The sequence below is a fragment of the Eleutherodactylus coqui genome, chromosome 1 (assembly GCF_035609145.1).
Source record: "Eleutherodactylus coqui strain aEleCoq1 chromosome 1, aEleCoq1.hap1, whole genome shotgun sequence".
Taxonomy (NCBI): domain Eukaryota; kingdom Metazoa; phylum Chordata; class Amphibia; order Anura; family Eleutherodactylidae; genus Eleutherodactylus; species Eleutherodactylus coqui.
Window position 1 is genome coordinate 26,607,098 of NC_089837.1, and position 23,325 is coordinate 26,630,422.

The window sequence follows — 23,325 nt, forward strand, 5'->3', positions numbered from 1 at the left end:
AGCAATGAGAAATCCAATCCTGTGCCACCTCCATCAGGAGCTGCACACGTGGGCATAGCAATGGGGACCCATGTGCCACACACTATTCATTCTGTCAAGGTGTCTGCATGCCCCAGTCAGACCGCGGTTTTTTATGAATAGTCACAGGCAGGTACAACTCCACAATGGGAATTCCGTGTGCACCCACAGCATGGGTGGCTCCCTGGAACCCACCGGCGGTACATAAATATATCCCATTGCATTGCCCATCACAGCTGAGGTAACGTCAGGTTTAATGCAGGTGGGCTTCGGCCCACACTGCATGCCCCAGTCTGACCGGGGTTTTTAATACATAGACACTGGCAGGTACAACTCCCTAATGCGAAGTCCCTGTGGACCCACAGCATGGGTGGCTCCCTGGATCCCACCGGCGGTACATAAAAATATCCCATTGCATTGCCCATCACAGCTGAAGTAATGTCAGGTTTAATGCAAGTGGGCTTCGGCCCACACTGCATGTCCCAGTCAGACTGGGGATCTTTAGAAGTGGACACATGCAGTTACAACTCCGTGTGGACCGACAGCATGGGTGGGTCCCAGGAAGCCACCGGCGGTACATAAATATATCCCATTGCATTGCCCATCACAGCTGAGGTAACGTCAGGTTTAATGCAGGTGGGCTTCGGCCCACACTGCATGCCCCAGTCTGACCTGGGTTTTTAATACATAGACACTGGCAGGTACAACTCCCTAATGTGAAGTCCCTGTGGACCCACAGCATGGGTGGCTCCCTGGAACCCATCGGCGGTACATAAATGTATCCCATTGCAGTGCCCTGCTCAGCAGAGCTAATGTTACATACAATACAGGTGAGCTTAGGCCCACAGTGCATGCCGCAGTCAGAGTGGTAATATGTACCTTAACAGTAACCGCGTTGGTGGGAATGTGGTGGCGACTGCGGACCTAGTAGCGCGGTTTTATTTAGTTGGTTTTTGGAATGTGGCCAGGATTAAGTGGGCCGAGGCGGGGGGATGGTGGGGGGGGGGCTCTCTTGTTGTGTCGGTAAAGGTGAAATTCTTGGACTGCCACCAGACAGACCAATGCAAAGGTATTTGCCAAGAAAGTTTTCATAGTTGGAGGAGGAGGGGGATGTTTTTGAGGCACTACGTGTCCTCTCCACGTGTCCGTGGTTATATGCACCTTAACAGTGACCGCGTTGGTGGGAAATGGCCTCGCCCCCATCATGTCTTTGGGAAGCCTCCGTTTCCACACCCCAGTGACATAGCATTAGCAGCGGTATAGGCAGAGCCGAGAATTAGTAACATTTCAGCGGTAGCATTAGGAACAGGCCCCAGTAACATATCACTAGCAGCATTATAGGGGGAGCACAGTATTAGTTCCATTTCAGTAGTAGTAGCAGTGCAGACAGGCCCCAGTAACAATTCCGAAGCAGCAGTATAGGGGGAGCACAGAATTAGTTCCATTTCAGTAGTAGTGGCAGTCAAGACAGGCCACAGTAACATTCCCGTTGCAGCAGTTTAGGGAGATAACAGTCTCTTTCACATTTCAGTAATTGCAGTATAGACAAGGCCTCAGTTACATTTATGTAGCAAAAGTGTGGGCCAACCCCACACACCTTGCTGTAGCATGAGTGCAGGCGAAGCCCATAAAAATTACTAGGATTACACTGTAGGCGAGGGCCCAAAAAAATTGGTGTACCAACAGTACTAATGTACCTCGGAAAAATTGCCCATGCCAAACCAAGAGGGCAGGTGAAACCCATTAATCGCTTTGGTTAATGTGGCTTAATTTGCAACTAGGCCTGGAGGCAGCCCAGTTAAAATAAAAATTGGTTCAGGTGCAAGTTTCAACGCTTTAATGAGAATTGAAACGTATAAACATTGTTTACAAAAGTCATATGACTGAGCCTTGTGGGCCTAAGAAAAATTGCCCATTCGGCGTGATTACGTGAGGTTTCAGGAGGAGGAGCAGGAGGAGGAGGATGAATATAATACACAGATTGATGAAGCTAAAAGGTCCCCGTTTTTTATGGTGATAGAGAACGATGCTTCCATCCGCGGGTGCAGCCTCTGTATTGTTTAGGTACCGCTGCTGTGCGCTGGTGGAGAAGAGAAGTCTGGGGAAATCCAGGCTTTGTTCATCTTTATGAGTGGAAGCCTGTCGGCACTGGCAGTTGACAGGCGGGTACGCTTGTACGTGATGATTCCCCCAGCCGCACTAAACACCCTCTCTGACAAGACGCTAGCCGCAGGACAAGCAAGCACCTCCAGGGCATACAGCGCGAGTTCAGGCCACGTGTTCAGCTCCGACACCCAGTAGTTGTAGGGGGCAGAGGCGTCACGGAGGACGGTCGTGCGATCGGCTACGTACTCCCTCACCATCCTTTTACAAAGCTCCCGCCGACTCAGCCTTGACTAGGGAGCGGTGACGCAGTCTTGCTGGGGAGCCATAAAGCTGGCAAAGGCCTTGGAGAGTGTTCCCCTGCCTGCTCTGTACATGCTGCCTGATCTCTGCGCCTCCCCTGCTACCTGGCCCTCGGAACTGCGCCTTCTGCCACTAGCGCTGTCGGATGGGAATTTTACCATCAGTTTGTCCGCCAGGGTTCTGTGTTATAGCATGACTCTCGAACCCCTTTCCTCTTCGGGTATGAGAGTGGAAAGGTTCTCCTTATACCGTGGGTCGAGCAGTGTGTACACCCAGTAATCCGTAGTGGCAAGAATGCGTGTAACGCGAGGGTCACGAGAAAGGCATCCTAACATGAAGTCCGCCATGTGTGCCAGGGTATCTGTACGCAACACATGGCTGTCCTCACTGGGAAGATCACTTTCAGGATCCTCCTCCTCCTCCTTCTCCTCCTCAGGCCATACACGCTGAAAGGATGACAGGCAAGCAGCATGGGTACCCTCAGCAGTGGGCCAAGCTGTCTCTTCCCCCTCCTTCTCATGCTCCTCCTCCTACTCCTCCTCAACGCGCTGAGATATAGACATGAGGGTGCTCTGACTATCCAGCGACATACTGTCTTCCCCCGCCTCTGTTTCCGAGCGCAAAGCGTCTGCCTTTATGCTTTGCAGGGAGCTTCTCAAGAGGCATAGCAGAGGAATGGTGACGCCAATGATTGCAGCATCCCCGCTCACCATCTGGGTAGACTCCTCAAAGTTTCCAAGGACCTGGCAGATGTCTGCCAACCAGGCCCATTCTTCTGTAAAGAATTGAGGAGTCTGACTCCCACTACGCCGCCCATGTTGGAGTTGGTATTCCACTATAGCTCTACGCTGCTCATAGAGCCTGGCCAACATGTGGAGCGTAGAGTTCCACCATGTGGGCACATCGCACAGCAGTCGGTGCACTGGCAGATTAAACCGATGTTGCAGGGTCCGCAGGGTGGCAGCGTCCGTGTTGGACTCGCGGAAATGTGCGCTGACCCGGCGCACCTTTTCGAGCAGGTGTGACAAGCGTGGGTAGCTTTTCAGAAAGCGCTGAACCGCCAAATTAAAGATGTGGGCCAGGCATGGCACGTGCGCGAGGCTGCCGAGCTGCAGAGCCGCCACCAGGTTACCGCCGTTGTCACACACGACCATGCCCGGTTGGAGGCTGAGCGGCGAAAGCCAGCGGTCGGTCTGCTCTGTCAGACCCTGCAGCAGTCCGTGGGCCGTGTGCCTCTTCTCTCCTATGCTGAGTAGTTTCAGCACCGCCTGCTGACGCTTGCCCACCGCATCAAGCACGGACGAGTACACTCGCTCATCTCTATTCCCGATGTCATAGAAATTTGCCATGGGCATTGATTATGTCATAAATAGGAAAAGCTAATGGGTCCCATTCGATTATTCAATTCTAAGCGCAAAAGAATTGGCGTCCAAATTTTACGTACGTAATCTAAATTTCTCACTTCCCGATGTCGTAGAAACATGAAATTTGGCACGAGCATTGATTATGTCATAAATAGGAAAAGTTCATGGGTCCCAACTCAATAATTCAATTCTAGCGCAAAAGAATTAGCGTCGAAATTTTACGTACGTAGTCTAATTGTCTCACTTGAAATTTGGCAGGAGCATTGATTATGTCATAAATAGGAAAGTTAATAGGTCCCAAATCATTATTCAATTCTAAGCACGAAAGAATTAGCGTCCAAATTTTACGTACATAATCTAATTCTCTCACTTCCCGATGTCATAGATACTTGAAATTTGGCATGAGCATTGATTATGTCATAAATAGGAAAAGTTAATGGGTCCCAACTCATTCGATTCTAGCGCAAAAGAATTAGCGTCCAATTTTACGTACGTAATCTAATTCTCTTACTTCCCGATGTCAAAGAAATTTGAAATTTGACTCGGGCCTTGATCTACATATATAAAAATGAAAGCCCTCACTGACTCACTCACTGACTGACTGACTGACTCCCTGACTGACTGACTCGCTACTAATTCTCCAACTTCCCGATGTCGTAAAAACATGAAATTGGGCAAGAGCATTGATTATGTCCAAAATAGGAAAAGTAAAGGGGTCCTAACTCGATATTTCAATTTTCACGCAAAAGAATTAGCGTTCAATTTTACGTACGTAATCTAATTCTCTCACTTTTTGATGTTGTAGAAACATGAAATTTGGCATGAGCTTTGATTATGTCCTATATAGGAAAAGTTAATGGGTCCCAACTAGAGATGAGCGAGCACACTCGTCCGAGCTTGATGCTCACTCGAGTATTAGGGTGCTCGAGATGCTCGTTACTCGGGACGAGCACCACGCGGTACTCGAGTCAATTCCATTTCCTTGCCTGCATGTTTAGCGCCATTTTCTACCCAATAGACATGCAGGGAAGGCATTACCACTTCCTCCTGTGATGTGCCAGCCCTATCCCACCCCCCTGCAGTGAGTGGCTGGCGAGATCAAGTGACCGCCGAGTATTTAAAGCGGTTCTGCCGGCGGCTCGCCTCAGACACACACTGGGAGAGTATAGGGAAAGTGCTCCTGAGATAGGGACAGTGGTAGTGTAGGATCCTGTCTACAAGAACCCAATGGTCCTTCTTATTACGCAGCTAGGCCTGTTTGCAGCCTTCCGTATATTTTTTTATGGCTGCAGTTTGCACTACATTACCGCTGTCAGCGTGAAAGTGTACGCAAATCATTCCAAAATTATTTACACCAGTCTGTGCCTGCAGTGAATTATACGCACAGCCCAGGCCCAACACAGACACTTTTAGAGGGAAAGTGATATAGACAGTATACAGCCTGTATTTTTTTTCACAAAAAAAACCTTCATTGGGCTGCCTCTCAGCATCTTCATTTTACTGGGTGCCTGCTGGGAGTTGAACTGCTTCACTAGTTCCCAGCTAGGCCTGTTTGCAGCCTTCCTTATAGCAATGGTGGCCCAATCAGAGTATGAGCCATTCATTACCACCCTCTGCTTTCTTTCTCTGAGCCAATTCTTTACCCAGATACACACGTTTTCACCCAATCTGAGCTGTCTCATTTTATATATCAGCCTATTATGCGGCACGGTGTCAAATGCTTTAGAGAAGTCCAGATATACGAGATCAATAGACTCTCCCAAGTCCATCCTAGAGCTTACTTCATCATAGAAGCTGATCAGATTGGTCTGACAAGATCAACCCTTCTGGTGAGGAGCTATTCCATTGTTCTTGAGGTATTCTTTGAAGGCGTCTCTCAGAAACCCGTCGAATATTTTTCCAGTTACTGAAGTGAGACGTAGCGGCCTGTAGTCACCAGGCTCAATTTTGGACCCCTTTTTGTAAATTGGAACCATGTTGGCAATGTGCCTATCCAATGGTACAATCCCGGACTTGATCCTGGTAAAAAACCGGTTCCGCACCTCCTCCTGCGTTAGGTATGAGATATTTTGTGTGGGGTTCATTTTATTCCCCTGCATCTCATGTGACATTTCCTTTTTGTTTGTGAATACGCTTGAAAAGAAACTATTTAATAAGTTTGCCTTCCCTCCATCATCTTCAATGATTTCTCCTGCATTATTTGTTAAAGGGCCATTGCTCTCAGTGCAAATCCTTTTGCTATTAATATAGTTGAAAAATAGTTTTGGGTTGTTTTTGGTCTCTTTAGCGATCAGTCTTTCTGCCTCCTCCTTAGCAATTTCGATCTTATCTTTGCATATTTAGTTTTTTTCCCTGTACGATTTTAGCGCTTTTTCGCTGCATTCTTGCTTTAGTAATTTGAACGCTTTCTTTTTTTCATTTATTGCCCCCCTCACCGTCTTATCGAGCCACAATGGTTTCCTTTTACTTGAAGTTCTTTTATTTTTAAAGGGAATGAACTGCTCACATGAGGCGATTAGGATCATTTTAAACTTTTCCCATTTGTCCTCTGTACCGTTATATTTGAGGATGTTGTCCCAATTAATGTTACCGATAGTAGTTCCAAGCTGATCAAATTTTGCTTTACTAAAGTTTAGTTTCTTGTCGCTCCGTGATAAGGCTTCTTATTGAATGACAGCTGAAAGTTGATTATATTGTGGTCACTGTTCCCCAAGTGCCTCTAAACCTGTACCCCCTTTATTCGGTCCGGTTTGTTAGTTAGTATTAAGTCCAGAATCGCTCTCCCTCTCGTTGGTTCCCGCACAAGTTGGATAAGGTAGTTATCTTTAATTGTTCTCAGGAACTTATCACCCTTGTGAGATTTGTGGATAGCGCCGATCGCAAAAAAGTAAATAAAAGTACAAAAAAGTTAAACATTCAGCTGCCCTGATGGATCGGATCCATCAGGGCAGCTGAAAATACTCACCGAGGTCCGCTGCACTGCTCCCCGCTCTCCTGCCGCTCCGGGCCCCGAAGCAGAAGGCCCGGCGGTGCGGGAGATTTAAAATCTCCTGGCTCCCGGCTCCTGTAGGTAGCCGGGAGGCAGGAGATGTCAGCGGGGACCGCGATGAGCGGTCCCCGGTACCGCGTTCGCCGTTATCCAATGGATAACGGCGATCGCGGAAAAGTGCAAAAAAGTTTTAAAAAAGTCAAGTCAGATCAGATCCATGAGGGGAGGTGAAAATACTCACCTCAGGTCCGCCGATGTCCCCGATGTTCCAGGACCCGAAGTCCTCCTCTGCGCATGCGCGCCCGATGATTGACATTGGGTGCGTGCACAGAGGGGCTCGAGCCCCGGGAAATTCAAAATCCCCCTGCTCCTGGCTGCCATGTGTAGCCAGGAGCAGAGAGATTATACCGGGGACATGATCACTGTTATCCAATGGATAACAGTGATCATGTAAAGTAAAAAAAAAAAAAGGAAAAAAAAGTAAAAAAAGTTTTTAAAAAGTTTAAAAAGCATACATTTCATCTCCCCTCACGGATCATATCCGTGAGGGAGGATTAAAGTATGTACATAAGGCCCCTGGATTTATCCGCGGACCTCACCCCAGCTTCTGCGCACGCGCCCGTCGCCAAAATAGCGGACGCATGCGCAAAAGCTGTGGATTGCCAGGATAATTTAAATTCTCCCTGCTCCTGGCTACAAAACGTAGCCAAGAGCATGGAGATTTCACGGGGGGCCACGGTGAGCGGTTCCTGGTCACGTGTTCGCCATTATCCAATAATGGCGATCACGTAAAAGTTTTTAAAAAAATTGAAGTTTCATCTCCCCTCGCCTATGCAATCGGTGAGAGGAAATGAAATTTTTACTGGAGGCCTGCATATTTGAACCCGACGCGATCCTCCTCCGTGAACCTTCCTGAATTCTGCACATGCGATTGCCGGCAAAATGCTGGACACATGTGCAGGAGTCGGGGAGCCCAGGAAATTTAAAATCTCCTTACTCCCAGTGACCAACGGTCGCCGAGAGCCTGGAGTCTCGTTGAGCGGTCGCCGGTCATGTGATAAAAAGGTAGCGATCTACCTTAGGTCGGTCTCACATGACCGGATACGAATTACGGATTCCGCATGCGTCTGATCCGCGGTAATACGCAGATCAATCGCATTGGATTACACAATTCCGCTCACATTAGCGGGTTGGAATTGTGTAGTCCACTCGCAGAAAGGAGAACGCAGCAGGTTTTATTTTACTGTGGATATCCGCAACATAGAGCCTATTGTGCTCCGTGGTCGCAGATATACCCGCAGCCCATACGCAACTATGTTGTATACAGGCTGCTGGTACCCGCGTCATCACTAAGCGAGGGTTCGGGAAATGCAAACAACAAAAAAGGTGTACTGCGCATGACCGCCTGTGTGAGTATGCAGTTATGCACAGTACGTTACACGGCCGTACGCAGGGTCACAGCCGGGCTCACAGATGAGATCCGCTGTGGGCCTCCACAAGCGGATTCCACCTACGGCTGCGTGAGCCCGGCGTTATTCAGACCGCTACCTGTAATACCTAATTTACAAGAAGCCCCGGGAACGCTTGCCTTCATGCAGTTCCAGGAGCAGCTTGTTGAGCGCCTTCTGTGTGAGACCGCCGCACCTCCGCAAGCTTACGGAGCCTCACAGTGCGCCACTTTTTACACCCCATACCCACCACTGAGGTCAAGAAATAACCCCCAAAAGCATGAGAGGAGGGGGGATACACGGTTTTATTGCCCCATGGGCCCATTTCAACCAGCCTCCGTAATTACCCCTGTCTTCGGAAATACTACACAGTTCACATTATTACTTTTATCTAAGATTTGCAAACGCCGAAAAGGGCGCGGAGTGTGTTTGTGTGTGTGTGGGGGGATTTTTAGGGAGTCAATTTTTATTCTGTACAAATAAGCAATGGGGCCTGGAATTTATTCAGTTGTGCCCTGAAATCCAACGGGTGTTCCCTCCTTTACAGGCCTTGCCATGCGTCCTGTAAGTAGATGAGGGCCACAATGGGTATGTTTCTGAACACGGGACAAATGGGGGTATCCATTTTGGGGTGAACGTCTTCATTCCTATGTACACTGTACAAAAAAACTGTTTTTAAATTTAACAAATTGCCAAAAGAAATTGAAAATCGTAACTTTTTCCTTCTGCTTTGCTTAGATTCATTCAAATACTGTGGGCTCAAAATACGCAGTACACCCCGAGATGAATTTGTTAAGGGGTCTAGTTTTCAAAATGGGGTCATTTGTGGGGGTTCTTTATAGTTTTGGCCGTTCAATGGCTCTACAAGTGGGCAATGGGGCCTGAAATTTATTCACTTGTACTCTGAAATCCAACGGGTATTCCTTTCATTGTAGGCCTAGCCATGGATCCTGTAAGTCTATTAGGGCCACAATTGGTATGTTTCTAAACACGGGACAAACAGGGGTATCTATTTTGGGGGGAAAGTCTTCATTTTTATGTGTGCTGTACAAAAAAAACTGTTTTTAAATTGACGCAATAGCCTAAAAAATGAAAGTCGTAATTTTTTCCTACTGCTTTGCTTAGATCTATTCAAAAATTGTAGGGTTAAAATACACAGTACACCCCTAGATAAATTTGTTAAGGGGTCTAGTTTTCAAAATGCGGTCATTTGTGGGGGGTTTTCTATGGTTTTGGCCGCTCAAGAACTCTACAAGTGGGCAATGGCACCTAAAATGACTTCAAGCAAAATCTATGTTCTGAAAGCCACCGATTACTCCTTTCATTTTGGGCCCCGTTGTGCATGCGGACATAAGATTAGGGCCACAATGGGTATGTTTCTGAAAACAGCACAAACAGGGGTATCCATTTTGGGGTGCAAATCTTCCTTCATATGTGTGCTGTACAAAAAAAGCTGTTTTTAAAATGACAGAATTGCCAAAAAAACAAAGATCCTAATTTTGTCCTTTTGCTTTGCTTGAATTTATTTAAAAACTGTGGGGTCAAAATACGCAGTACACCCCTAGATAAATTCGTTAAGGAGTCTAGTTTTTAAAATTGGGTCATTTGTGGGGGTTCTCAATGGTTTTGGGCGCTCAAGAACTCTACAAGTGGGCAATGGGGCCTAAAAGGACTTCAAGCAAAATTTATGCTCTAAAATCCACTGACTACTCCTTTCATTTTGGGCTCCGTTGTGCATCCAGACATAAGATTAGGGCTAAAATGGGTATGTCTCTGAACACGGGACAAACAGGGGTATCCATTTTTGGGTGCAAGTCTTCCTTCATATGTGTGCTGTACAAAAAAAGCTGTTTTTAAAATGACAGAATTGCCAAAAAAACGAAAATCACAATTTTTTTCCTTTTGCTTGGCTTGAATTCATTCAAAAACTGTGGGGTCAAAATATGCAGTACACCCCTATATAAATTCCTTAAGGGGTCTAGTTTTCAAAATGGGGTCATTTGTGGGGGTTTTCTATGGTTTTGGGCGCTCAAGAACTCTACATGTGTGCTATGGGGCCTAAAAGGACTTCAAGCAAAATTTCTGTTTTGAAAGCCACTGACTACTCCTTTCCTTTTGGGCCCCTTTGTGGACTCAGATATAACATTAGGGCCACAATGGGTATATTTCTGAACACGGGAGAAATAGGGGTATCCATTTTGGGGTGTAAATCCTCATTTTCATGTAAACTATAGGAAAAAAATATGTCTTTAAAATGACATATTTGCAAAAATATGAAATTTTACTTTTTCTCCTCTAAATTGAATTAATTTCTGAAAAAAACTCTGGGGTCAAAATACTCATGACACCCCTCAGTGAATACACTAAGGGGTTTAGTTTTTAAAATGGGGTCATTTGTGGGGGTATCTATTATTCTGACACTCATGAGCCTTTCCAATCTTGGCTTGGTATAGGAAAACAAAGTGTTCCTCAAAATGCTAAAAAGTAATGTTACATTCGTATGTCTCTTAAATGGTTAAAAAACGAAAGTTTTTCCAATGTGCACCCAAAATAAAGTAAACAGGTGGAAATATAAATCTTAGCAAAAATTTCTATATTATGTTTGCACATATTTAAGATATTGTAGTTGGAAATGTGAAAAAATGACGATTTTTTCAAAATTTTCCCAATTTTGGCGCTTTTAATAAATAAACACAAATTCTATCGGTCTATTTTTTCCACCTAAATGAAGTACAACATGTGGTGAAAAAACAATGTCAGAATCAGTTGTATATGCAAACCTTTATGGTGTTTTTCCATGCTAAAGTGACACATGTCAGATTTGCAAAATTTGGCCTGGTCATTAAGGCGCAAACAGGCTTGGTCACTATGGGGTTAAGCTCAGACTGTCTGAAAAGCTACATGAATGGTGCAGATTTCATGTGTATGTGTTTTACCTTCATGTGGGCAACTAAGCGTAAGGTCCATACGAACGTGATCCGAAGACACGGGTTAGGGGAAACTGACCCTGTGCTGCAGGGAAGAAGACTTGGCCCTACCTACAAGCAGAGCAATTGCCTCAATAAAGGCGGCCCCATGCTGAAACATCGGCCCTTCTCTCCCTGAAAGGGTGATACTTGCAACCCGGCGGAACTGACACATTAAATGCACAAACTCACGCAGCAGACAAGACTGAGGAAATACAACTTCCTCATAGCAGAGGGGCTGGGGTGTATATCTACATCTAGACCTAGGAGATTGGCTGACCAGAACAACCACACCCAGCCAGCTCAATTAACCCTCACCTGTGCAGGTGTGCTTCTGGAACCCTGTAGAACCACAAACTCTAGCAGCACAACCTAACAGTACCTCCCCTTTAAAAAAGGTGCCTACGGACCCATAAGGCATAAACAAAAATTATGTAACTCCTACAAACCGCGCATGTGTACAATATTTATTTATAAAGTTCCTGACACCAAGTCAAAGATTGCAAAATGGGAGAGAGTAATAAATAGTGCACCTGAAAACAGCACCACTGCGCCATACACAACCGATCTCAGTCACAGTAACCTGCCAGGAAAAGTGCACCACTCCAGAGTGGAACACATGTCAACCCTCTCTACTGACATAACGTGCACAGGACTTATCACTACGGGCGTGATGCAGACACCAGCTAATCAACTACGAAAAGGGATAAAGCACCCAGATACATAGCGCACATGGCTCTGTAGCAACGGGAAAGACTCGTCCTTAGTTATGTCCACTGGGTGCACCTTGCCGCAGCATGGACACGGATCCAATATTGCGTTCCTCCAGAACGAGCTTGCTGAAAAACCACTCAAACGACATGCTTGCCACTGAAACTGTATGGAGCCACCACAACACCCACCTTACCAGGGAAAGAACGCCAGAACACCCATCTGGCCAATAAGAAAAATCATGGCTGGCATCACCAGCTTGCACCACACGAAAGAAAATCAGATGTTTGGAGGCTGCACCAGCCAAGGGAAAGGAGGGACCTGTGAGTGGCTGCACCTGTGTGGTCACTGTACCACACACTACTGGGTGCACCACCCCAGAACGCCAAGAGTGGGGGGAGGAACAGCAGGTGTCAAAACCATCTGCAAGGAAAATACTGAGAAACTCGCTCCAACAACCGCATGCAACAGACACTACAATCTGAGCACCACCAGGAACAAGTGCATAACTCAGCCTTCAACATACTCAGAACAGGACTATCCACACTTGATGTCTGGCCACCTGCACAGACACTGGAGCAGACACTGTTCACACATAACATATCAACAAATGCCTACCAACATAATGCCCCCCCCCCCCCAGTTACAAAAAGCGGTGCATTATGTTACGTTTCTGTGGGCAACTAAGTACCAGACCCACACAAACGTGACCCGAAGACACAAGTTAGGGGAAACTGACCCTGTGCTGCTGAGAAGATGACTTGGCCCTACCTACAAGCAGAGCGATCGCTTCAAAAAGGGTGGCCCCATGTTGGAACGTCAGCTCTGCTCTCCCTCAGTACTAGGGTGATACTTGCAACCAGGCAGAACTGACACATTAAATGCACAAACTCACAGTATATGTCTATACTCAGACCCAGGGGAATGGCTGACCAGAACAACCACACCCAGCCAGCTCAATTAACTGTTACCTGTGCAGATGTACTCCTGGAACCCAGTAGAACCACAAACTCTAGTAGCACAACCTGAGGGCTTATGTAGACGACAGTATATCGGCTCGGTTGTCACGCCGAGCCGATATACGGTGTCTTTGTCTGCAGGGGGGGTGGATGGAAGAGCCAGGAGCAGGAACTGAGCTCCCGCCCTTTCCCCGCCCCACACCACTATTTACAATGGGAGGGCCGGGACGGGGGTGGAGCTAAGCAACGGGACTTAGCCCCACCCCCGCCTCGCCCCCTCCTATTGCAAATATTGGCAAGGGGCAGAGAGGGGGCGGGAGCTCAGTTCCTGCTCCTGGCTCTTCCATCCTCCCCCCCTGCAAACAAGGACACCGTATATCGGCGTGAAAACCGAGCCGATATACGGTCGCCTAAATAAGCCCTAAGAATATGGTCTGAGATTGCGTCAAATTGGGTGACTTATGTAATGTGTTAGTATAGATAATGAAAAAATATATCTTGTCAATATTGGTCTTAATCTCATAACTAGTATATTGGGTATTGTTGATGGGCTTGATGAACATATTCATTTGAGAATTTAGAGAGCATTGCATCAGTTGCAGAAGTTGACCACTTGTTTGATGCAGCCTGATTCTCCAACAGCAGAAGATATTGTTGCAAAAGCAGAAGCAGTTATATTTTTGGAAAGTAGGATATATTTAAAAAGCCGCTGTTTGACTAGAGCCTTATTCACACAGTGATTTTACATAGCTATTTAGCCGCAATAAATCATTGGTCAAAAAATGTAATCATGTGAAGCATTGGATGCAATTATTCATATGGACGATTTTCAAAAATGCATCATTAATACATCAAATCGGCAACCATTTTTGGTCACAGATTTTTCACGCTGCGTCAAAAGATAGGTCTTTACTTATCGTTTGACCAAAATTGCTGGAAGCTCCTATAAACTCCTATCGCCCCCCAAAAAAGGGAGAATGAGGGAGTTTACATGTGCCCGGCGCTTAGCAAAGAAGACAGCTGGTTCTATTTAAGCATTTGAAGTCATTTCGAGGGTTTCCGCTGACCAGCGGAATTCTGCGCAGCAGCATATTTTTTACATGATACACCCCTGTATTAATGGGGAAAAAAATTCTCATTAATATGGGGTCTCGATCACAGCTATTCTTCATAGATGCGATTTTCGGCTGCGATGTGGCTGGAATAAAATCGCAATGCTCTTGTGAATGAGGCCTAATTTTGAGTAAATTTTGAGTAGATGGTCTTAATTCACTTTGAATGGATAATTCACTTTGAGTGCTGGTTACATTGAGGAATTGTAGAAAAGCTGATGAGATTTGGAGGGGGTGAGGGAGAGATATAACAAGGTGGAGAAGAGTTAAGTTTTTTATATATGCCTAGTTTTTTATTTATTTTTGTCAGGGATTGGGGTGATTATGATTTTCTTAAATATCATAATTGATTGTATTGTTTGGGTGGAGTAATGACATGTTCTATTACTATTACATATATGCATGTAAATTGTCTTGAAAGTAAGGGATAATTGTACTAAAAAATATGATTTCAATAAAAATCATCTGATAAAACAAAATAACTAGAGATGAGCGGGCACCAAAGTGCTCAGGTGCTCGTTACTCGAGACGAACTTTTCGCGATGCTCGAGGGTTCGTTTCGAGTAACGAACCCCATTGAAGTCAATGGGCGACTCGAGCATTTTTGTGTATCGCCGATGCTTGCTAAGGTTTTCATTTGTGAAAATCTGGGAAATTCAAGAAAGTGATGGGAACGACATAGAAACGGATAGGGCAGGCGAGGGGCTACAGGTTGGGCTGCATCTCAAGTTCCCAGGTCCCACTATTAAGCCACAATAGCGCCAAGAGTGGGCCCCCCCCCCCCCAACAATTTTTACTTCTGAAAAACCCTCATTAGCAAGGCATGCCTTAGCTAAGTACCACACTACCTCCAACAAAGCACAATCACTGCCTGCATGACACACCGCTGCCACTTCTCCTGGGTTGCATGCTGCCCAACCCCCCCGCACGACCCAGTGTCCACAGCGCACGCCAAAGTATCCCTGCGCAGCCTTCAGCTGCCCTCATGCCACACGCTGGCCTCATAGCCACAACCCCCTTCATGTCTATTTATAAGTGCGTCTGCCATGAGGAGGAACTGCAGGCACACACTGCAGAGGGTTGGCACGGCCAGGCAGCGACCCTCTTTAAAAGGGGCGGGGCGATAGCCCACAATGCTGTACAGAAGCAATGAGAAATCCAATCCTGTGCCACCTCCATCAGGAGCTGCACACGTGGGCATAGCAATGGGGAACCTATGTGCCACACACTATTCATTCTGTCAAGGTGTCTGCATGCCCCAGTCAGACCGGGGTTTTTTATAAATAGTCACAGGCAGGTACAACTCTCTAATGGGAATTCCGTGTGCACCCACAGCATGGGTGGCTCCCTGGAACCCACCGGCTGTACATAAATGTATCCCATTGCAGTGCCCTGGACAGCAGAGCTAACGTCAGATTAAATGCAGGTGGGCTGCGGCCCACACTGCATGCGTCACACTGCGTTTTTTTATAAGTAGACACAGGCAGGCACAACTCCCTATTGTGAAATCCCTGTGGACCCACAGCATGGGTGGCTCCCTGGAACCCACCGGCGGTAAATAAATAAATCCCATTGGAGTGCCCAGCACAGCTGAGGTAACGTCAGGTTTAATGCAGGTGGGCTTCGGCCCACACTGCATGCCCCAGTCAGACTGGGGTTCTTTAGAAGTGGACACATGCAGTTACAACTCCGTGTGGACCGACAGTATGGGTGGGTCCCAGGAAGCCACCGGCGGTACATAAATATATCCCATTGCATTGCCCATCACAGCTGAGATTACTTCCGATTAAATGCAGGTGGTCTTCGGCCCACACTGCATGCCCCAGTCTGACTGGGGTTTTTAATACATAGACACTGGCAGGTACAAATCCCTAATGTGAAGTCCATGTGGACCCACAGCATGGGTGGCCCCCTGGAAGCCATCGGCGGTACATAAATGTGTCGCATTCCAGTGCCCTGCTCAGCAGAGCTAACGTCACATCCAAATACAGGTGTGCTTCGGCCCACAATGCATGCCCCAGTCAGAGTGGTAATATGCACCTTAACAGTAACCGCATTGGTGGGAATGTGGTGGTGACTGCAGTCCTAGTAGCGCGGTTTTATTTAGTTGGTTTTCGGAATGTGGCCAGGATTAAGTGGGCCGTGGCAGGGGGATGGTGGGAGGGGGCTCTCTTGTTGTGGCGGTAAAGGTGAAATTCTTGGACTGCCGCCAGACGGACCAATGCAAAGGTATTTGCCAAGAATGTTTTCATTGTTGGAGGAGGGGGATGTTTTTGAGGCACTACGTGTCCTCTCCACGTGTCCGTGGTTATATGTACCTTAACAGTAACCACGTTGGTGGGAAATGGCCTCGCCACCATCATGTCTTTGGGAAGCCTCCGTTTCCAAACCCCAGTGACATAGCATTAGCAGCGGTATAGGTAGAGCCCAGAATTAGTAACATTTCAGCGGTAGCATTAGGTACAGGCCCCAGTAACATATCACTAGCAGCATTATAGGGGGAGCACAGTATTAGTTCCATTTCAGTAGTAGTAGCAGTCCAGACAGGCCCCAGTAACAATTCCGAAGCAGCAGTATAGGGGGAGCACAGTATTAGTTCCATTTCAGTAGTAGTAGCAGTCAAGACAGGCCACAGTAACATTCCCGTTGCAGCAGTTTAGGGAGATAACAGTCCCTTTTACATTTCAGTAGTTGCAGTATAGACAAGGCCCCAGTTACATTTATGTTTATGTATAGAGATGAGCGAGCGTACTCGGCCACGCCCCTTTTTCGCCCGAGCGCCACGATTTTCGACTACTTCCATACTCGGGCGAAAAGATTCGGGGGGGTGGGGGGTTGCATCGGGAGTGGGGGGGAGTGGGAGAGAGAGAGAACTCCCCCCTGTTCCCCACTGCTACCCCCCGCACCGCCACGCCTCCCCCCGCCCCCCCGGCGCCCCCCAAATCTTTTCACCCGAGTATGGAAGTACTCGAAAATCGCGGTGCTCGATCGAGTAATTACTCGAAACGAGTAGGTTCACTCATCTCTATTTATGTAGCAAAAGTGTAGCCCAACCCCACACACCTTGCTGTACCATGAGTGCAGACGAAGCCCATAAAAATTACTAGGATTACACTGTAGGCGAGGGCCCAAAAAAATTGGTGTACCAACAGTACTAATGTACCTGAGAAAAATTGCCGATGCCCAACCAAGAGGGCAGGTGAAACCCATTAATCGCTTTGGTTAATGTGGCTTAATTTGTAACTAGGCCTGTAGGCAGCCCAGTTAAAATAAAAATTGGTTCAGGTGCAAGTTTCAACGCTTTAATGAGAATTGAAACGTATAAACATTGTTTACTAAAGTAATATGACTGAGCCTTGTGGCCTAAGAAAAATTGCCCATTCGGCGTGATTACGTGAGGTTTCAGGAGGAGGAGCAGGAGGAGGAGGATGAGTATAATACACAGATTGATGAAGCTAAAAGGTCCCCGTTTTTGATGGTGATAGAGAACGATGCTTCCATCCGCGGGTGCAGCCTACGTATTGCTTAGGTACCGCTGCTGTCCGCTGGTGGAGAAGAGAAGTCTGGGGAAATCCAGGCTTTGTTCATCTTTATGAGTGTAAGCCTGTCGGCACTGTCGGTTGACAGGCGGGTACGCTTATCCATGATGATTCCCCCAGCCGCACTAAACACCCTCTCTGACAAGACGCTAGCCACAGGACAAGCAAGCACCTCCAGGGCATACAGCGCGAGTTCAGGCCACGTGTCCAGCTTCGACACCCAGTAGTTGTAGGGGGCAGAGGCGTCACGGAGGACGGTCGTGCGATCGGCTACGTACTCCCTCACTATCCTTTTACAGTGCTCCCGCCGACTCAGCCTTGACTGGGGAGCGGTGACATGGTCTTGCTGGGGAGCCATAAAGCTGTGAAAGGCCTTGGAGAGTGTTCCCCTGCCTGCGCTGTACATGCTGCCTGATCTCCGCACCTCCCCTGCTACCTGGCCCTCGGAACTGTGCCTTCTGCCACTAGCGCTGTCGCATGGGAATTTTACCATCAGTTTGTCCGCCAGGGTCCTGTGGTATAGCATCAATCTCGAACCCCTTTCCTCTTCCGGTATGAGAGTGGAAAGTTTCTCCTTATACCGTGGGTCGAGCAGTGTGTACACCCAGTAATCTGTGGTGGCCAGAATGCGTGTAACGCGAGGGTCACAAAAAAGGCATCCTAACATGAAGTCAGCCATGTGTGCCAGGGTACCTGTACGCAACACATGGCTGTCCTCACTAGGAAGATCACTTTCAGGATCCTGCTCCTCCTCCTCCTAAGGCCATACACGCTGAAAGGATGACAGGCAAGCAGCATGGGTACCCTCAGCAGTGGGCCAAGCTGTTTCTTCCCCCTCCTCCTCATGCTCCTCCCCCTCCTCCTCCTCCAAAACGTGCTGAGATATAGACAGGAGGGTGCTCTGACTATCCAGCGACATACTGTCTTCCCCCGCCTCTGTTTCCAAGCGCAAAGCGTCTGCCTTTATGCTTTGCAGGGAACTTCTCAAGAGGCATAGCAGAGGAATGGTGATGCTAATGATTGCAGCATCCCCGCTCACCATCTGGGTAGACTCCTCAAAGTTTCCAAGGACCTGGCAGATGTCTGCCAACCAGGCCCACTCTTCTGTAAAGAATTGAGGAGGCTGACTCCCACTGCGCCGTCCATGTTGGAGTTGGTATTCCACTATAGCTCTACGCTGCTCATAGAGCCTGGCCAACATGTGGAGCGTAGAGTTCCACCATGTGGGCACGTCGCACAGCAGTCGGTGCACTGGCAGATTAAACCGATGTTGCAGGGTCTGCAGGGTGGCAGCGTCCGTGTTGGACTTGCGGAAATGTGCGCAGAGTCGGCGCACCTTTCCGAGCAGGTCTGACAAGCGTGGGTAGCTTTTCAAAAAGCGCTGAACCACCAAATTAAAGACGTGGGCCAGGCATGGCACGTGCGTGAGGCTGCCGAGCTGCAGAGCCGCCACCAGGTTACGGCCGTTGTCACACACGACCATGCCCGGTTGGAGGCTCAGCGGCGCAAGCCAGCGGTCGGTCTGCTCTGTCAGACCCTGCAGCAGTTCGTGGGCCATGTGCTTCTTCTCTCCTAAGCTGAGTAGTTTCAGCACGGCCTGCTGACGCTTGGCCACCACTGTGCTGCCACGCCGCGCGACATCGACTGCTGGTGACGTGCTGCTGCTTACACATCTTGATTGCAAGACAGAGGTTGCGTAGGAGGAGGAGGAGGGTGGTTTAGTGGAGGAAGCATACACCGCTGCAGATACCAGCACCGAGCTGGGGCCCGCAATTCTGGGGGTGGGTAGGATGTGAGCGGTCCCAGGCTCTGACTCTATCCCAGCCTCCACTAAATTCACCCAATGTGCCGCCAGGGAGATATAGTGGCCCTGCCCGCCTGTGTTTGTCCACGTGTCCGTTGTTAAGTGGACCTTGGCAGTAACCGCGTTGGTGAGGGCGCGTACAATGTTGCGGGAGACGTGGTTGTGCAGGGCTGGGACGGCACATCGGGAAAAGTAGTGGCGACTGGGAACCGAGTAGCACGGGGCCGCCGCAACCATCATGTTTTTGAAAGCCTCCGTTTCCACAAGCCTATACGGCAGCATCTCCAGGCTGATCAATTTGGCTATGTGCACGTTTAACACTTGAGCGTGCGGGTGCGTGCAGTGTATTTGCGCTTGCGCTCAAACATTTGCGCTAGCGACGGCTGGACGCTGCGCTGAGAGACATTGCTGGATGGGGCCGAGGACAGTGGAGGTGAGGGTGTGGGTGCAGGCCAGGAGACGATCGTGCCTGTGTCCTGAGAGGGGGGTTGGATCTCAGTGGCAGGTTGGGGCACAGGGGGAGAGGCAGTGGTGCAAACCAGAGGCGGTGAACGGCCTTCGTCCCACATTGTGGGGTGCTTGGCCATCATATGTCTGTGCATGCTGGTGGTGGTGAGGCTGGGGGTGGTCACTCACGGCTGATCTTGGCGCGACAAACCTTGCACATCACAGTTCGTCGGTCGGCTGCACTCTCAGTGAAAAACTGCCACACCTTTGAGCACCTCGGCCTCTGAAGGGTGGCATGGCGCGAGGGGGCGCTTTGGGAAACAGTTGGTGGATTATTCGGTCTGGCCCTGCCTCTACCCCTGGCCACCGCTCTGCCTCTTCCAACCTGCCCTGCTGCTGCACTTGCCTCCCCCTCTGAAGACCTGTCCTGAGTAGTCTTAGCAAACCAGGTGGGGTCAGTCACCTCATCGTCCTGCTGCTCTTCCTCCGAATCCTCTGTGCGCTCCTCCCTCGGACTTACTGCAATTACTACTACCTGAGTGATAGACAACTGTGTCTCATGGTCATCGTCCTCCTCACCCACTGAAAGCTCTTGAGACAGTTGCCGGAAGTCCCCAGCCTCATCCCCCGGACCCCAGGAACTTTCCAAAGGTTGGGCATCGGTCACGACAAACTCCTCTGGTGGGAGAGGAACCATTGCTGCCCATTCTGGGCAGGGGCCCGAGAACAGTTCCTGGGAGTCTGCCTGCTCCTCAGAATGTGTCATTGTAATGGAGTGAGGAGGCTGGGAAGAAGGAGGAGCAGCAGCCAGAGGATTCAGAGTTGCAGCAGTGGACAGCGTAGAAGTCTGGGTGGTCGATAGATTGCTGGATGCACTTTCTGCCATCCATGACAGGACCTGCTCACACTGCTCATTTTCTAATAAAGGTCTACCGCGTGGACCCATTAATTGTGAGATGAATCTGGGGACGCCAGAAACGTGCCTCTCTCCTAATCCCGCAGCAGTCGGCTGTGATACATCTGGATCAGGAGCTCGGCCTGTGCCCACACCCTGACTTGGGCCTCCGCGTCCTCGCCCGCGTCCACGTCCTCTAGGCCTACCACTACCCCTCAGCATGGTGTATGAAGGCGGTGATGTAACGGAGACAGCAGAGCCAGGAAACAATTTTGCGCAAGCCTGCTGTAACGCTTAGCTGCGTATTAATTAGGACTACTACCCCCAGCAGAGACGCAGTACACTGAAGACGGTCACAGGCTGCCCAAATATAGTATTTTTCCCCAATTTTTTTGAAAAAGCCCACTGCCTTTATAGACAGTATATCTCTTTCACCTTTCCCACTGTCTCTGCCTCACCAGTACTGCCCCTATACTCTGTACAATGACTGCAGACTAAGGACGCAATGGTCTGCATGCCCGATATACAAAAAAAAAAAAAATTGTGCAACACTGCTAAAAGCAGCCTCAACAGTACTGCACACGGTCAGATGTGGCCCTAAGAAGGACCGTTGGGGTTCTTCAAGACAAATATAACACCTAACGCTCTCCCTATAGCAGCTAAAGCAAGACAGCACTTTCCCTGATCTCTGTCAGCATGCATCTGTGGCGAGCCGCGGGCGGGGCAGATTTTAATACTGGGGTGTCACCTCATCTCCCCAGCCACTCACTGCAGGGGGGTGGTATAGGGCTGGAACGTCACAGGAGGAAGTTGTAATGCCTTCCATGTCTTTCTATTGGCCAGAAAAGCGCACAAATGTCTCAGAGATGAAAATGAAAGTAACTCGAACATCGCGTGGTGCTCGTCTCGAGTAACGAGCATCTCGGACACCCTAATACTCGAACGAGCATCAAGCTCGGACGAGTATGCTCGCTCATCTCTAAAAAATAACTTAAACTTTTCATCCAACAGTATCTGTGAGACATATAAGTTTTGTATGCTTATTTAACATCTTGCACCACATATCTCTGCATATGTTGGATTTTTAGACAAGAGAGCGAATTTGAATTATAACTAATTTTACTTACAGTATATGTAAATGTAGAAATCTTTATAATACACTGTATCATATTAGGAGGCAGTAGCATTCTTGTCACCCTCCAGCAACCAGTATAGATCACAATGCCACTGGTACAGTCAGCAAAGGCCTACATAACTTACGAGGAAGGGGTTAGTAGTATTGGGCAAAGGAGGGGCATTCAGATCTGGTGGTGGACAGTCCATATCAAAGAGATTACGTTAGGCTTACCTCTACCAGGACCATTCGGCACATAGAATGCATGGTAACCAGCTTTCCCGTCCACCAAGTTAGAATGAATTATACCGTTTTGGATTGTAGGTTTCGTGTCTATTGGTCTGAGGCCATTTTAGTTCTTGGTTTGGATGCATTTTGCCTATGCTTCTCATGACAGATGGTGTTGGGTGTCCATGGACTTGGTGTAAAATTGTGTTGGGAGCTGAATTGTCGTTATGTATCCCAATAGTTTAATGGTATGGTCTAAACTGTGTGGCTCTTAGTGGTGGGCTCTGTGAAGTGCTATCTCTTAGGAACAAGTGGCTATTTGACACATTGCATCTGCAGATATTCTTGGTGCCTTAAGGTAGGGTTCCCTGCAGGTGTATGTTAAACAAATTGAGTTGGGGTAGTCCTTGGAGTTGGTCTAATATGGCTTTGATGGATGCATTGTGGGCATGCATCCCACAATAATTTAATAGTGTGGCCCATCCTGTCCGACTCTATATTGAGGGCTCTCTATGCTGGGATACCTTGGGAGCAGGTGGCTATTTAACAAATGGCATCTGTAGGTGTTTTAGTGTTTCCAAGTAGAGTTCATGGCTGAGGTTACCTTAAACAGATTTAGTATGTTGTACATTTGTTTAGTCCCTGCTAAATCTGTATAATGCAGAATGTAACTCAGGATGTGGATAGAATTATTAACTTCATATAATATTCAAGTGACTGAACATGTGATCAAATTTAATTTATCCTTTTCTGTTGTTCCAGCCGTAAAATTAGCTTTCTATGCTACATTATCCTTATATGCATATGTACTGTAAACCTGTTCCAGCCTGCAGTCTATGTGATGTTGTCTGTATTTCAATGCAATGCAAATCTGGCAACATTTGAATAAAAATGACTAAAAGTTTGCCTTTAAACCTTTGGTAATAAGTCTCTGTGTTACCAGGATCCTCACACACAGGAGAGATGGCTGATTCTACAGAGGGTCACACTGACATGCAATATCTGGGTCTCCTGGTCCTGGCACTGATTGCTCTCATAGCTGGACTGGTGTTACATTCATTTATTATAGGCGCCAATGTTAATGACTGGTGGAAAGGAAGATCAGTGACTCCTGTTGACCAGATTGCAACTTCTCTTGCTATTTCAAGGATGTGTGCTCAGTGTGCTACTAGTATATTTTTATTGAGGACTACATTCCTACTGATGAGAAACTTGGATTCATATATATCTTTGTTTATTATGGTTGTGTTTTATGATTTTTTTTCCTATGCAAATATTTGCTTAACATCTCTGCTCTCCATTGTCTACTGTCTGAAGATCTCCAA